The 15,499-nt window shown below is 43.7% G+C and overlaps 1 protein-coding gene across 1 annotated transcript in view; it reads right to left on the minus strand.

The window, feature by feature from the left end:
• Window positions 1-15,499, minus strand: part of NALCN (sodium leak channel, non-selective) — a 349,157-nt gene that overhangs the window by 179,376 nt on the left and 154,282 nt on the right. The window lies entirely within an intron of this gene.

A 15,499-nucleotide genomic window follows, 5' to 3' on the forward strand; every position in this document is an offset into this window, starting at 1 on the left:
GCAATAATTCCACATGTTTCCAAACACCAGAGTTCTGTGTCCCCATTCCTTCCATTGGAAGCTACAGTAATTCTCCTAAGGTCACAGATATGGATTGACTATTATTTCTACAACTATCTGTCTATATTTATATTCATTTGACTCCTTTCTCTTTTGGCCTCCAAGGTTAATGCTGGGGCTCAGTGCCTACACTATGAATCCACTACTCCTGGTGACCATTTTTTCCATGTATATGTATATGTGTATGTGTATGTGTATGTGTATGTGTATGTGTATGTGTATGTGTATGTGTATGTGTATGTGTATATATTTGGCTTGGACAGAGAGAAACCGAGAGGGGAAGTGGAGATAGAGTGGGAGAGAGAAAGACAGACACCTGCAGACCTGCTTTACAACTTGTGAAGCGACCCCCCTGTAGGTGGGGAGCTGGGGGCTCAAACCAGGATCTTTGCAAGGGTCTTTGCACTTTGTGCCATGTGTGCTTAGCCCAATGCACTACTGCCACCCCCCCCACCCTATTTTTTCTATGATCCTGTCTTCTCTTGTCTTCTCTTCCTTTCTAAGTCATACTTACCCTTATTACTACTTCTGAATGTCCTTTTTTTTTTTTTTTTGCTCTTCTTTCTAGAGGTCCTGATGGAGTTGGAGTTCAGAGCCCTCTGATCAGTGTCCCCTAACATTTTTCCCCTGCTGGCAGTATGGACCAAGATTTTTTTGGAGTGTAGAAGGGGGTATTTCTGACTTCTGTAATTGCTTCTCTGCTGCATGTGGGCCCTGGCAGGTTGGTCCACACCCCCGCCCTTGGCTGTTTACTTTTGGTTGTGCTAGCAATATCAGCACTCTACCTATGTATTTGTTGATAAATCCCCCTGGCTGGCTTTATCAGATAGGAAGAAAGCAAGAGAGAGATAGAAGTAGAGAGAGGGAGAGAGACAACAGCAGAAAGAAAAAAAAAAGAAAAAAAACACTGAGGTGTTAGGAGTTGGGCTCGAACCTGAGTGGTGGGAATGGCAGGACAGGCCTCCACTCAGGTGAGCCACCTCTCTGGCCCGCCTCTACGTGGCATTTTCCAACCCCCATCCCCATCTCTGGTAACCACTGTTGTGTTACTGGAAACTAGAGACTTGCTTTTGCCTACTTGTTCTTTTATATCTTTACCTTCCACATATGAGTGAAACCACACTGTATTTTTCACTTATTTATTAGACAGACATTTAAGCTTATTTACTTGAAGAATTACAGTACTGGGTATCAGGGAGAAGCAGATGCCAAGACACAGAACCCCACTGTATCTGAGAGATAAACTTGAGAGCTGCTTGCTGGTGAATGAAGAGGTTCAGAGATGGACGGACATACACACACAAACACACTCCACACAGTGGGCTGTGTTAAGCATACATGTCCTCAACTTCAGCAGAATACTTATTGTCAAAAAGTCCTGTTAACCACCAAGTTGCAGATGCTATCATGATTCCATCCTAACTTCCCTGGGCAGACGACCTCACCAATGTGCCCTGGAACCCTACATCCCCTGAGCCCTGCCCCACTAGGGAAAGACAGAAACAGGCTGGGAGTGTGGATCCACTTGCCAATGCCCATGGCCAGCAGAGAAGCAATGACAGGAGCCAGACCTCCCACCTTCTGCACCCCATAAAGAATTCTGGTCTATACTCCCGAAGAGGGGAAAAATGTTAGGGGAAGATGACCAGAGGGCTCTGAATTCCAATTCCATCAGCACCCAGAGAGAGAAAAGGAAAAAAACAAAAGACATTTGGAAGTAGTAATAGTGTTCATGTGACTTAGAAAAAAAGAGATGGCAGGACCATAGGAAAAAGTGGGGGAAAATAGAGAGAGAGACAGAGACAGAGGCAGAGACAGAGATGTACAAATAATAGTCAACCCATGTTGACTATTAATAGTTCTCCCATGTGACCTTGGGAGAACCACTGCAGTTTCAGTGGAGGGAACGGGGACACAGAGCTCTGGTGGTGGGAATGGTGTGCAACTGTACCCCCGTCATCTTACAATTTTTAAAAAAAGATTGTATTTATTTATTAATGAGAAAGATAGGAGGAGAGAGAAAGAACCACACATCACTCTGGTACATGTGCTGCTGGGGATTGAACTCAGGACCTCATGCTTGAGAGTCTAGTGCCTTACCCATTGACCCACCTCCTGGAACACTTATCTCATAATTTTGGAAATCAATACTAAAAAAAAAAAGAATCTGTATTACATCAGAGCATGGGATGAGAAGCATCTTGAACACCTTTGCAGGGGGCCACAGATGGTGACAGTGGGTGGTAGACCCCCAGGCCACTGTCATGTCTCCCCGTCCTACACCTGCTCATGTTCAATGTGCCAAGAGATGCTGGATCTTAAGGTCTCTGGTTTCTACCTGCCATTGCTACTTCCTCTGTTAAACAGACACTTGTCTTTCCCAACTTGGCCAAACCTTTGTTGATTTCCTTGCTCTTGCTGATTAGGATACTCTGTTCTCCTTTTCTAAACCCTTCCCTTTAATTAATTCTCGGTGCTCCTGAAGCAGCATGCCTCTGAAAACAAACTGCATCAAAATGGAGTAAGCGTGAAGTCTGCTCTCATGGAATATGCTCCATCACTGCTCGCCCCTGCCAATCAACAACCTCCAAGCACAGCTCAGCCGCCCTCTCTCCAGGCTCTCACACCCCGGCCTGAACCCTGCTCACTCACAGCTCTCGTTCCAGCTTGTCTGATGGGAGCTCCTTTTGCAGAGGCTCTTATTTGACTGCTCTATAATCCTCCTCCTCCATTTCAATTCAATATCTACCACTTTTCTTTCCCACCTCTGTCATCTATTCCCGTGGATTGTGATGTTCTTATCTTATGTTTAACATACATTGGGGGGGAGACTTTTCCAATAAATAGCATAGGGTGTCTACCATCTCTGAATCCCCGTCTTTCTAAAAGGCATCTTAACCGCTGACACAATATTTGGGCAGCACACAAAGTGTAAGGGTGGCTCTTTCCTCTCAAGGACAGATCTATTTTTTCACTGCTTTCTGTTTTCCAATACTGTCGCTGAGCCTCCAGTGCACAACATGCTTATCTTGCTTTTGCGGGTTATTTAAGATTGTGCAGAGGCTTTCAACAGGTCCATTCTTTATGCTTGTAACCAAGGAGGTTGTTAGATTGTATCTTTCTACATTTAATCTCTGTGAGAGTCAGTGGCTTCTCCCCATCTGCAGGGTCAGCTTTCCCTCTATTTGGGAAAACGTTACCACTTTTGGGGGCAGGGAGATAGCCCAGCAGTGGAGCACAGGGCTTGCATGCAAGGGACCCCAGGCTTCCTATGTGCTGAGTATTGGGACTCTGGTCTCCCTCTCTCATAGAAATCAATGAATACGTAAACCTCTGTCATTTTTCTCCTGTCTGTCTTCTTCAGGGATCTGTGGCCCACATCTAACTCTCTTTCACTCACCCCTCACAATTTCCCATGTCTGCCAGTGACTTTTCCCACTCAGCCTCCCGTTAGAATAATTTGCTTTCAAGAACTACCACCAGGCCCCTTCTCAGCTCACCTCTTGAAAATTTTGGTCCCTGTTTCAGAAAATTAATTTTGGTCCTTAATTATTTATTCTTGAGACATAAAGAGAAAGAAAGAAAGAAAGAAAGAAAGAAAGAAAGAAAGGGAGAAAGAAAAAAATCATGGACTGGGGAGACTGCATAATACTTATGCACATGTATCTGTCTCTCTAGATCTCTCATTAAATAAATAAACAATTACAAAGCAAAAATACTACCTTCTATTTGAGCAATTATATATATATATATAATTTATTGGATAGAGACAGAGAATAATTAATAGAGAAGGGGAGAGAGAGATAAGAGAGATAGAAGTGCTGGGTGGTGGCGCACCTGGTTGAGTGCACATATTACAAAGTGCAAGGACCCAGGTTCAAGCCCCCAGTCCCACCTGAAGTGGGGAAAGCTTTGAGAGTGGTCCAGCAGGGCTGCAGGTGTCTGTCTGTCTCTCTTTCTCCGTCTCTATATTCCCCTGCACTCTGAATTTCTGGTTGTCTCTTTCCAACAAATAAATAAATAAATATAATACCAATATTTTTTAAAAGATGAAAGGTAGATAGAGAGAGAGAGGGAGAGAGAGTGAGAGCAAGAGACCTGCAATACTGCTTCCCTAATTATGAAGTAGGGAACTCCTAACTAATGCCTGGAAGATATTTGAACAAAATGCATAATGATGTATAAATACAACTAATCACTTTGCCGTCTCCAATAGCCATCAAAAAGACAGGGAGGGGATCGGACAGCAGTGCAGTGGGTTTGGGTGCACATGGTGCAAAGTGCAAGGACTGGCAGGAGGATCCCGGTTCGAGCCCCCTGCTCCCCACCTGCAGGGGAGTCGCTTCACAGGCAGTAAAGCAGGTCTGCAGGTGTCTATCTCTCCCCCTCTCTGTCTTCCCCTCCTCTCTCCATTGCTCTCTGTCCTATCCGACAACGACATCAATAACAATGATAATAATAACAACAACGGTAAAACAACCAGGGTAACAAAAGGGAAAAGGTAGCCTCCAGGGGCAGTGGATTCCTGGTACAGGCACCGAGCCCCAGCAATAACCCTGAAGGCAAAAAAAAAAAATAAAAAAGACAGAGGGAATGATCTGTTTCAGTGATCACAAATCATGATAAAATATGCAGCCGGGTTCATCTGCACTTATATTTGCTCAGGGGGGAAAACACTGCAAATTTTGAAGGCATGGAAAAGGGTTGAGCAGACACACGTGACTACATAGAGATACGCCTATTCCGACTCATTCTCCTCCCACAATTCCTGACTCTGACGCTAATTCTCTGGGGGAGGGGGGCAAAGAGCTCTTTTCAGTCATCATTTGTTCATTGTTTAAGATAAGAAATTTTCTTTTTCTTTTTCTTCTCCCCCCTCTCCAGGTTTATCACTGGGGCACAGTGCCTGCACTACGAATCCACTGCTCCTGGTGACCATTTTTTTCCCTCTTTTACTTTTAATTTTATTGTACTGGGTAGTAAAGAGAGAGGTTGAGAGAGGAGGGGGAGACATGGAAGGAGAGAGAATAATAGACACCTGAATACCTGCTTCACTGCTCATGAAGCCCCCCCCCCCAACAGGTAGGGGGCGGGGGCTTGAACCCGGGTCCTTGCACAGATCCTTGCACTTTGTACAATGTGGGCTTTGTAGTATGTGCGCTTAACCAGGTAAAATATCTGAGGAAGAGGAATAGGAGATAAAGAAACACCTACAGTGCCATACCTGTAGTTCACAAAGCTTCCCCCTTGGCAACGTGGGGTCTTGAACCCGGGTCCTTGCTCACTATAACATGTTCACGCAACCATCTGTACCACAGATCGGGAAAGAGTGCCCAGGTCCTCTCTCTCCTTCTCTATCTTCCCCCTTCCCTCTCAGTTTCTCTCTGTCTCTATAAAAAAAAAATGAATAAATAAAACAAAATAATTTTAAAATGAGGCAACTCTACTTAACCAAGTTTCTTTCCAAGAAACAATAATCCCTTATGGGAAAATATAGGCAAAAATACACCTGACTTATTTGAAGCTAAGGGTTATCCTGGCATAGAAATGAGTTGAGAATTAGAGGAAACACTAAGCACATTGAATCAGCTTAGGTGACTGACAGTTACTGTAGTGGAGATTAGATGTAAGAGTAGGATCTTACCCCAGGGGGATGAAACAGCTCAGAGACCTCAGAGGCAAAGCAATAATTAACCCCTTCACTATGGGCGGTTCTATCCTACACTGATAAAACTCAATGCCCACAGCAGGTGGAGGGGAGGAGCCTGCCAAGTCCACAGTGATAGGAAAGGAAAATGGAGCAGGCAACTGGGCTGTCTGCAGAGCCCGATTTCCTAGAGGGACACCCTGTACGTATCTGCTGAGCCTATGCCCAATGGTACCAATCCAAGGAGTCAGCAGGGTACCCTGTGGAGAGATAGACGTCTCCGGAACCCCCACACCTGTCACTTCCAGCCTGAGAGGGCCCCTGCCTTGACCCTCATTCTGCAACTCTACAAGGAAAAGGTTGCACTAGGAGCTTCCCTCTGTCTCAGATCCTCCAGAATTTTCTGCCATTGTTGACGGCTCCCATGAAAGTATTGACCTAATAGGAAAGCCAGGATTTGTAAGAAAATAATTAATGCTATGTAAAACAAATGAGGTGTTTTTCCTCCTCTTACAATGATCTATTAATTTATTTGCCTCCAGGGTCATTGCTGGGGCTCAGTGCCTGCACCATGAACCCACTGCTCCTGGAGGCCATTTTTCCTCCTTTTGTTACCCTTATTGCCACTAAGGTTATCACCGGAACTCAGTGCCTGCACAAGGATTCCACCTCAGCCATTTTTTTCATTCCTTCTTTTTCTTTTCTTTTTTTTATCTTTATTTGTTTATTGGATAGAGATAAATTTCAGAAATTGAGAGGAAGAGTGGAGATAGAGAGGAGAGAGACAGAGAGACACCTGAAATTGAGAGGAGGAGGGGAGATAGAGAGGAGAGAGACAGAGAGACACCTGCAAACGTGCTTCAGCACTTGTAAAGCCTTCCCCCTGGGGACCGGGGGCTCAAACCCAGGCCCTTGTGCACTGTGCGCCACCACCTGGCCCCTCTTTCCTTCTTTCTATTGTTATTAGATAGGGGAGAGAGAGAGAGAGAGAAATTAAGAGAAGAGGGGGAGACAGAGAGGGAGAGAGACAGAGAAACACCTGCAGACCTGTTTCACGGCTTGTGAAGCTTTTCCCCTGCAGGTGGGGAGCCGGGGCTCAAACCCGGTTCCTTGTGCATGGTAATGTGTGCGCTTAACTGGGAGCACCCCGGCCCTGAGCCTTCTTACCAGTTTCTTACTGTATTATTTCCTGCTTGTTTTGGTTTTCTCAAGTTTCCTTTTCTTTTCTTTTCTTTCTCTCTCTCTTTCTTTCTTTCTTTCTTTTTCTTTCTAAGATGTAATTGATTTGCATGGAATACCAGAATGATGCTCAGCTGTGAAAACACATGGTGCCCTTGGGAGTTGAACCCATGGCCTCATGCATGTAAGTCCTGCACTCTACTGGTGAGCTACCTCCTTACCCACACTTATCTTTATCCTCCTCTCTCTTCCCTCTCTCGTAGTCCATTTAGATATTTTATTCCTAGTCAGTACTCCCAGGTGCAACTTTATTACTACAAAAATATTTTCATTTATTCCAGATATATAATATCTATATTGCTCTTTTATTTAAAGATTTAGTTATTTATGAGGAACAGAGGGAGGGGAGGATGAGAGAGAGAGAATTAAAAGAAGGAGGAGGGGAAGGAGAAAGAGGGAAGGGGAAGGGCTAGGGGAAGAGAAAGGCAGGGCAGGGCACTAGAGACACGGGAACAGCATTCTGATACACGCCGTCTTGGAACTGAACTAGGGAACTTGAGCTTGAGAGTCCGGTGCTAGAGAGTCCAATCCAATTCACTGTGTCACTTCCTGGGCCACTGTGACTGTTTTACAGGAAGGACTAGAATGCTTGCCTCCCTAGAAACAAGCATTTGCCCCCACAGAGAAGAGTGTTTATCTTTCCGTGGGTAAATTCAGCTCTGCATCTATATCTGACCTCTGACCTCTGATGTCACCAGAGAGGTTGACCTAATCCTTTCAGAAGCACAGGATCTGTGATTTCTTTGTAGAACACAACATACTGTTTCTTTTCCAAATGTTCGTTGTATAGTAGGACACACATCATAGAACATACGTCCTTCCTCAGGAAAAGTGGCGACCGTGGAGTGAAGACAGAAATAAAAGGACTTGGGTCAGCAGCATGGCCCACCTGGGAAGGGCTCAGTTTGGGGATGTGCAGGGTCCAGCCTGGCCTCCCTCTGCCCAACATCCCGTCAATGGAGGGAGCTTCAGTGTTGTAGTGTCTTTCCCTCTCAAGCTCTCTTTTTATCCAAAAAATGCTTAGCCCTCAGCAGTAAAACCCCAGAGAAGAAAAATAAAACAGAATAAGAATAAAGGACTAGGGAGTTGGGCAGTAGCACAGCAGGTTAAGTACACGTGGCGCAAAGCGAAAGGACCCGCAGTGTTAAGATCCCGGTTCAAGCCCCCAGCTCCCCACCTGCAGGGGAGTCGCTTCACAGGCAGTGAAGCAGGTCTGCAGGTGTCTATCTTTTTCTCCCCCCCTCTGTCTTCCCCTCCTCTCTCCATTTCTCTCTATCCTATCCAACAACAATGACATCAATAAGAACAACAATAATAACTACAACAATAAACAAAAAGGGCAACAAAAGGGCATAAATAAATAAATATTAAAAAAAAATAAAGAACTTAGAGGAGCTATGGTTCTAAGAAACAGTTTCCCATTCGCACCTAAGCTGTGATAAGAATCTTTCAGAGTGAAAAGAACGGCAAGGAATCTGACTGAAACGCTTGTTTTCCAGAAGAGCCTATAACTGGAGCTGTGAGGCCTGCAGTCTGAGGGAAAAAGTGAGTGGAGGAAAAGGGATTACTTCACAGAAAAGGAGTCATGGGAGTTCCCCTGCCTTTTTCATGTCATAACTGTGTCTGAACATTTACAAGTGACAAGAAGTGAGCTGAGTGTGTCCTACGGGTTTAGAAGATAGAGTGGGGTGATGCTCTCCATGTGTGGAAAGACACGGACACTGAAACTATGTTATCCAAGATGTGGGTTGCCATCTCTCTTTCATAACTTCAAAGAAGGGTAGAGGGTATTCATGATGAAGTGAATGTATCTTTATCCTAAAAGATGAAAGGAAAGGGGAGTTGGGTGGTAGGTAGCACAGCGGGTTAAGCACACATGACACAGAGCGCAAGGACCAGCATAAGGATCCCGGTTCGAGCCCCCGGCTCCCCACCTGCAGGGGAGTCGCTTCACAGGCGGTGAAGCAGGTCTGCAGGTGTCTATCTTTCTCTCCCCCTCTCTGTCTTCCCCTCCTCTCTCCATTTCTCTCTGTCCTATCCAGCAACAATGGCATCAATAACAACAACAATAAAATAAATAAATAACATATATTTTTTAAAAAAGATGAAAGTAAAAAAGTCTCACAAGAACTCAAGGCATAGAACCTTGTTTCTTAAATGATTCCTTGATTAAATGATACTGAAACAGAAACTTTTAGAAAGAGCAAAAGATCTGTATTTTATGGGGCTGGAGAGCAAACTTTTGAAACAGATGGCTGAAGAGTTGAAAATATCATTTTTATTTTACTCTTTCCCTTAACAAGGTAATGTTCAGATACATGAAAAGCACATAAAAATGATATTGTAAAAAAAAAAGACTATTTAATAAATGTTTCCCAGAAAGTGAAATTCAATGATGATAATAGGAAAAGCTGCTGGATTGAGACAATGAGTCACTTTCTGAATCTGGTCATTTCTTATGATTAGTGAGTTGGGCTATGGGTGTCCGGTTCTGCTGGAACTAAAACAAATGGTTTTATTTTTTACTTAATTTCATCTCAGCAGAAATGGGAAAACCAAATGTCTTCAGACGATCACATAAATTACTTTTCTTTTTTTATTTAAATTTTATTTATTTATGAGAAAGAAAGGAGAGAGAAAGAACCAGACATCACTCTGGTACATGTGCTGCCAGGGATAGAACTTAAGACCTCATGTTTGAGAGTGCAATGCTTTATCCACTGCGCCACCTCCTGGACCACATAAATTACTTTTCTATCAAAGTGGATTCCTGCAAGATGCCAACATGTGCCCGAGCTTTCTGAAGTTCTTTGCTTTAGATACACAATAAGCTCAGAAAACAGACCACCAAGGAGGTGTCTTAAGAGTTTTAAATACCCTGGGTCTGCCTGCATGTTAGCTGTCAGGCTCAGGCAAAAACTAGTAAAGTCATGGACCCTTTGGAATATAACTAAAATAGACCTACTAGCTCTTTCCAAATCAGAGACCACAAATCTTCATCTGCAATATTTTTGCCTTTAGGTTCCTGATTATTAAACAATTTGTTCTGCTTTATATCTTAACTCTTTCTCAGCCACCAGGTTCCAGATGCTACCATGATGCCAACCTGACTTCTCTGGGCAGACAATCCCACCAATGTGTCCTGGAGCCCTACCTCCCCAGAGCACTACCCCACTGGGGAAAGAGAGAGACAGGCTGGGAGTATGGATCCACCTGTCAACGCCCATGTTCCACGGGGAAGCAACTACAGAAGCCAGACCTTCCACCTTCTGCACCCCATAATGACTTTGGGTCCATACTCCCAGAGGAAAAAATAGGAAAGCTATCAGGGGAGGGGATGGGATACAGAGTTCTGGTGGTGGGCATTGTGTGGAAATGTATTCCTCTTACCCTATGGTCTTGTCAATATTTCCATTTTATAAATAAAATTTATTAAAAAGAGTTTTAAAGGCCAACCTGCTCACCGGAAATGCAACAGAGACAAATGCTGGTTAAGAAGTAGCCAATGTTGGACCCAGGAAGATGGTGCAATGGTAGAACATAAGGCTTGTATGCATGAAGCCCCAGGTTTGATCCCTGGCACTGAATATGTTAGAGAAGAAGGAAGGAAGGAAGGAAGGAAGGAAGGAAGGAAGGAAGGAAGGGAGGGAGGGAGGGAGGGAGGGAGGGAGGGAGGGAGGAAGGAAGGAAGGAAGGAAGGAAGGAAGGAAGGAAGGGATGAAAGAAGTTTAGGTAGGTTGGCTATAAGGGTGGAAGGAAGGAAGAGGGGGCTAGGTATCTCATCTGGTAGAGCACACATGTTACCATGTGACAGGACTCAGGTTCAAGGCCCCAGTCACTACCTGCAGGAGGGAAGCTTCATGAGCAGTGGAGCAGTTGACTTTCTGGACCAGTGGGTTTCTCTGCTAGAGCAACCTGTGTCTACAGGATACAAAGCAGTTGAATTTGGCTTCTGGACCAGTGGGTTTCTCTGCTAGAGCAACCTGTGTCTACAGGATACAAAGCAGTTGACTTTGGTTTCTGGACCAGTGGGATTCTCTGCTAGAACAACCTGTGTCTACAGGATACAAAGCACTTGACTTTAGCTTCTGGACCAGTGGGTTTCTCTGCTAGAGCAACCTGTGTCTACAGGATACAAAGCAGTTGACTTTGGTTTCTGGACCAGTGGGATTCTCTGCTAGAACAACCTGTGTCTACAGGATACAAAGCAGTTGACTTTGGTTTCTGGACCAGTGGGATTCTCTGCTAGAGCAACCTGTGTCTACAGGATACAAAGCAGTTGACTTTGGTTTCTGGACCAGTGGGATTCTCTGCTAGAGCAACCTGTGTCTACAGGATACAAAGCAGTTGACTTTGGTTTCTGGACCAGTGGGATTCTCTGCTAGAGCAACCTGTGTCTACAGGATACAAAGCACTTGACTTTGGTTTCTGGACCAGTGGGATTCTCTGCTAGAGCAACCTGTGTCTACAGGATACAAAGCAGTTGACTTTGGTTTCTGGACCAGTGGGATTCTCTGCTAGAGCAACCTGTGTCTACAGGATACAAAGCAGTTGACTTTGGTTTCTGGACCAGTGGGATTCTCTGCTAGAGCAACCTGTGTCTACAGGATACAAAGCAGTTGACTTTGGTTTCTGGACCAGTGGGATTCTCTGCTAGAGCAACCTGTGTCTACAGGATACAAAGCAGTTGACTTTGGTTTCTGGACCAGTGGGATTCTCTGCTAGAGCAACCTGTGTCTACAGGATACAAAGCAGTTGACTTTGGTTTCTGGACCAGTGGGATTCTCTGCTAGAGCAACCTGTGTCTACAGGATACAAAGCAGTTGACTTTGGCTTCTGGACCAGTGGGATTCTCTGCTAGAGCAACCTGTGTCTACAGGATACAAAGCAGTTGACTTTGGTTTCTGGACCAGTGGGATTCTCTGCTAGAACAACCTGTGTCTACAGGATACAAAGCAGTTGACTTTGGTTTCTGGACCAGTGGGTTTCTCTGCTAGAGCAATCTGCATGCTTTAACTCTCTCCCAAAGATTTCTAGATTCCCCTAAATAGAAATTGTATTAAAATTGTTCATTCTTGTGCATGACAGTGCTGATAACATTGTGTCAAACTGTGCCGTCTAATGGGTTTGCAAATATGTTTAATATATTGTGTTGTCAGGAAAGTCTTGGAGTGTTTTTGCACAGAAGAATATGTCTTGACTCTTGTGACAGCCCAATACTCTTTTCTAATGCTAGAGAACAGAAATTGCGCTCAACTCTTAGGAACCCTTACTATGGAACTAGCACACATTTTAAAGTGCGAGAGGCTCATACAGTAGAATTTCATGTAAACAATGACATTGGATTCTCATAGATCCAAACAAAAATTCTAACAAACAGAAATCAACTTTTACTTTTTTTTTTTTTTTTTAAGGTTTCTGCATCACCTAGAAGACAAGGGAATTATTTTCTGTTTCTTACCCAGTTCTTAATTTAGGCTGATGGATCCAAACAAGCAAAAGAAGTGCCGGCCCCACGTCACAACAGAAGCTCAGCAGCTTAATATCTGCTTGAAGGGTGTTTTTGAGGCTGCATGTTGACTCCCAATGGGCAGAGCAATTTATTTTGGTTTTTCAACATAATTTATTCTAGACTACGTGTGAAGTCAAGAAATGACTCCTCTAAAAGCTCCTGATCTTTTGTGATTTATTTTAAAAATAAGCTTATCAAAATATTATTTAATGCTCATGCCTTCAATTCCTCATCATTATTTTCCACAAACTGGAATTGCTGTTATTGGAGGATTATTGTGAGGTTTCAATGAGATAGTATATTTCATGAAAGCATTTGTATTGTTGTAGAATCTCCAGAAATAGAGGCTGTTACTGCTGTGGTTATTATTCAACCACTAAAACTTGACGTGAGGATGGTGGTTGACACAGTGTTTGTGTAACTCAAACTAAAGTGGAACCATTGTCACTGTTTATACATAAGTTTTTACAGGGGCAGAACCACCATGAGAACAGACTAACTTCTGCACCATAATGCCAGAGTTGAGTAGCCAGTCAGAGAGAAAATCGCCTAAAATCTGAAACCGGGGATCGGGTGGTAGCACAGTGGGTTAAGTGCAAGCGGTGGCGTAAATTGCAAGGTCTCATGTAAGGATCCCGGTTTGAGTCCCTGGCTCCCCACCTGCAGGGAGGTCCCTTCACAAGCGGTGAAGCAGGTCTGCAGGTGTCTATCTTTCTTTCCCCCTTCTCTGTCTTCCATCTCCATTTCTCTCTGTCCAATCCAACGATAATATCAATAATAACAACAATAATAACTACAACAATAAAAACAACTAGGGCAACAAAAGGGAAAATAAATAATAATAATAAAAAACCCTTCACCATCTGCCTCTGGAAAGGATTGAAATGAATCTTAAAGGAATCATGTTGAGGAAGGCTGGGCAGCAGTGCAGTGGATTAAGCGCACATGGCAAGAATCTTGGTTCCAGACCCTAGATTCCTACCTGCAGGGCAGTCACTTTACAAGCAGTGAAGCAGGTCTGCAGATATCTGTCTTTCTCTCCCCCCTCTGTCTTCCCCTCCTCTATCCATTTCTCTCTGTCCTATCCAACAACAACGGCAGCAATAACAGCAACAACGACAATAATAATGATGATAAATGACAAGGGCAACAAAAAGGGAAAAAATAGCCTCCAGGAGCAGTGATTTCAATGCAGGCACCAAGCACCAGCAGTAACCCTGGAGGCAACTAGAAAAAAAAAAAAGAATTATGTTGACTCCTGTGCAAGTGTCTGAGACGAAGAGATACTCAGAGTAGTTTGGATCAATACCAAACAGGGAAGCTGGATGGTGGCATACCTGGTTGAGTGCACATTACAGTACATAAGGATCCAGGTTTGATCACCCGTTTCTACCTGCTTCACAAGTAGTGAAGCATGGCTGCAGATATTTTTCTTTCTCTCTCCCTATCACCCCTCCCCTCTCTATGTCTGGCTGCCTCTATCAAATAAATAAAGATAATAATAATAATTTTTAAAAAGACCAAATAGGCTTTGGGAAGCTCAGATACCCCCAGATTAGTTAACAGAATTTGAAACAAACTGTGAATGTCTCAATCATTCATGGGGAAAAAAATTAAAAAAAAAAACCTATATGCTTAAAAAAAAAGAGGGTGGGGGTAGACAGTATAATGTTTATGCAAAGAGACTCTCATGACTGAGGTTCCAAAGTCCCAGGTTCAATTCCCTGCACCAGATTTTTCTAAGTTCAACTTACATCAGCAATAAATGTCAAGGCACAAGTAACAGGTGGTTATGCATCACAAAGATAAAGATCAGAACATATTTCTAAGAGGGGAAACATGAGAGTATAGGTAAGGGTATTTAAAACTGCCATTCCCATCCAGAAAAATCTGTGTACACATATGTTCTTAGCAGCACAATTTGTAATAGCCGGAACCTGGAAGCAACCCAGGTGTCCAACAACAGATGAGGGGCTGAGCAAGCTGTGATCTGTTGGTCTGCTTCTAAATTCTGCTTCTAAGACCCCTTCTGTTTCATTGGTTTAATCCCCTCTGCTTAACACTGTATTCTATTAACATAACCACTGTTAACTAAGCACCACCCTACCTCCAGGGCATTGGTTTAATCCTCACTGCTTTACACGCTTTTTCCTTCTCCCTATCCTACTTGCATCCTCTTCGGACCTGACTCTTCTGCCTCAGGATATATAAGGACAGGATTGTGATTAGAGATGGCTTAGATTGCGCTGCATTCCACATGAATAAAGACTGAACTGCGTACCACTCAGCCATGAGTTCCTGGTCGTCTCTCTCTCCCGCCCGCGAAGCTAGCCCGACAGGGGTCTATATACACAATGGAATACAAAAATGGTGACTTCACCATTTTCAACTGATCTTGGATGGACCTTGAAAAAAATCATGTTAAGTGAAAGAAGTCAGAAACAGAAGGATGAATATGGGATGATCTCACTCTCAGGCAGAAGCTGAAAAACAAGATCAGAAGAGAAAACACAAGTAGAACCTGAACTGGAATTGCCATTGCTGTATTGCACCAAAGTAAAAGACTCTGGGGTGGGTGGGGGGAGGAGAGTACAGGTCCAAAAATGATGACAGAGGACCTAGTGGGGTTGTATTGTCATATGGAAAACTGGGAAATGGTATGCATGTACAAACTATTGTATTTACTGTCAAATGTGAAACATTAATCCCAATACATAGATAAGTAAGTAAGTAAATAAATAAATAAATAAATAAAACTGCCATTGTCTGAATGTCAACACAGGTATGTGTCAGGTACATTCTTCTGATGCCATAAGATATTGAGTTTCTTCCAGTTACCCCAGGCACAGTCTCCAGACCCCCAGGAAAGCAGCCACACATCAGAGTTATGGGTGATCACAAGTGACCATATAACATTAGTCTCCATGCCAGAAATTCTCCAGCAGATCCAGACTTCATCTTAGAGCAGGATTTTTATAGTAAGGGACACAGCCTGACAAACAGGCCTCATGGTATGAACAAACAAGTAAATGTACCTGGTA

Source organism: Erinaceus europaeus, chromosome 5 (genome assembly GCF_950295315.1).
Source record: "Erinaceus europaeus chromosome 5, mEriEur2.1, whole genome shotgun sequence".
Lineage (NCBI taxonomy): Eukaryota > Metazoa > Chordata > Mammalia > Eulipotyphla > Erinaceidae > Erinaceus > Erinaceus europaeus.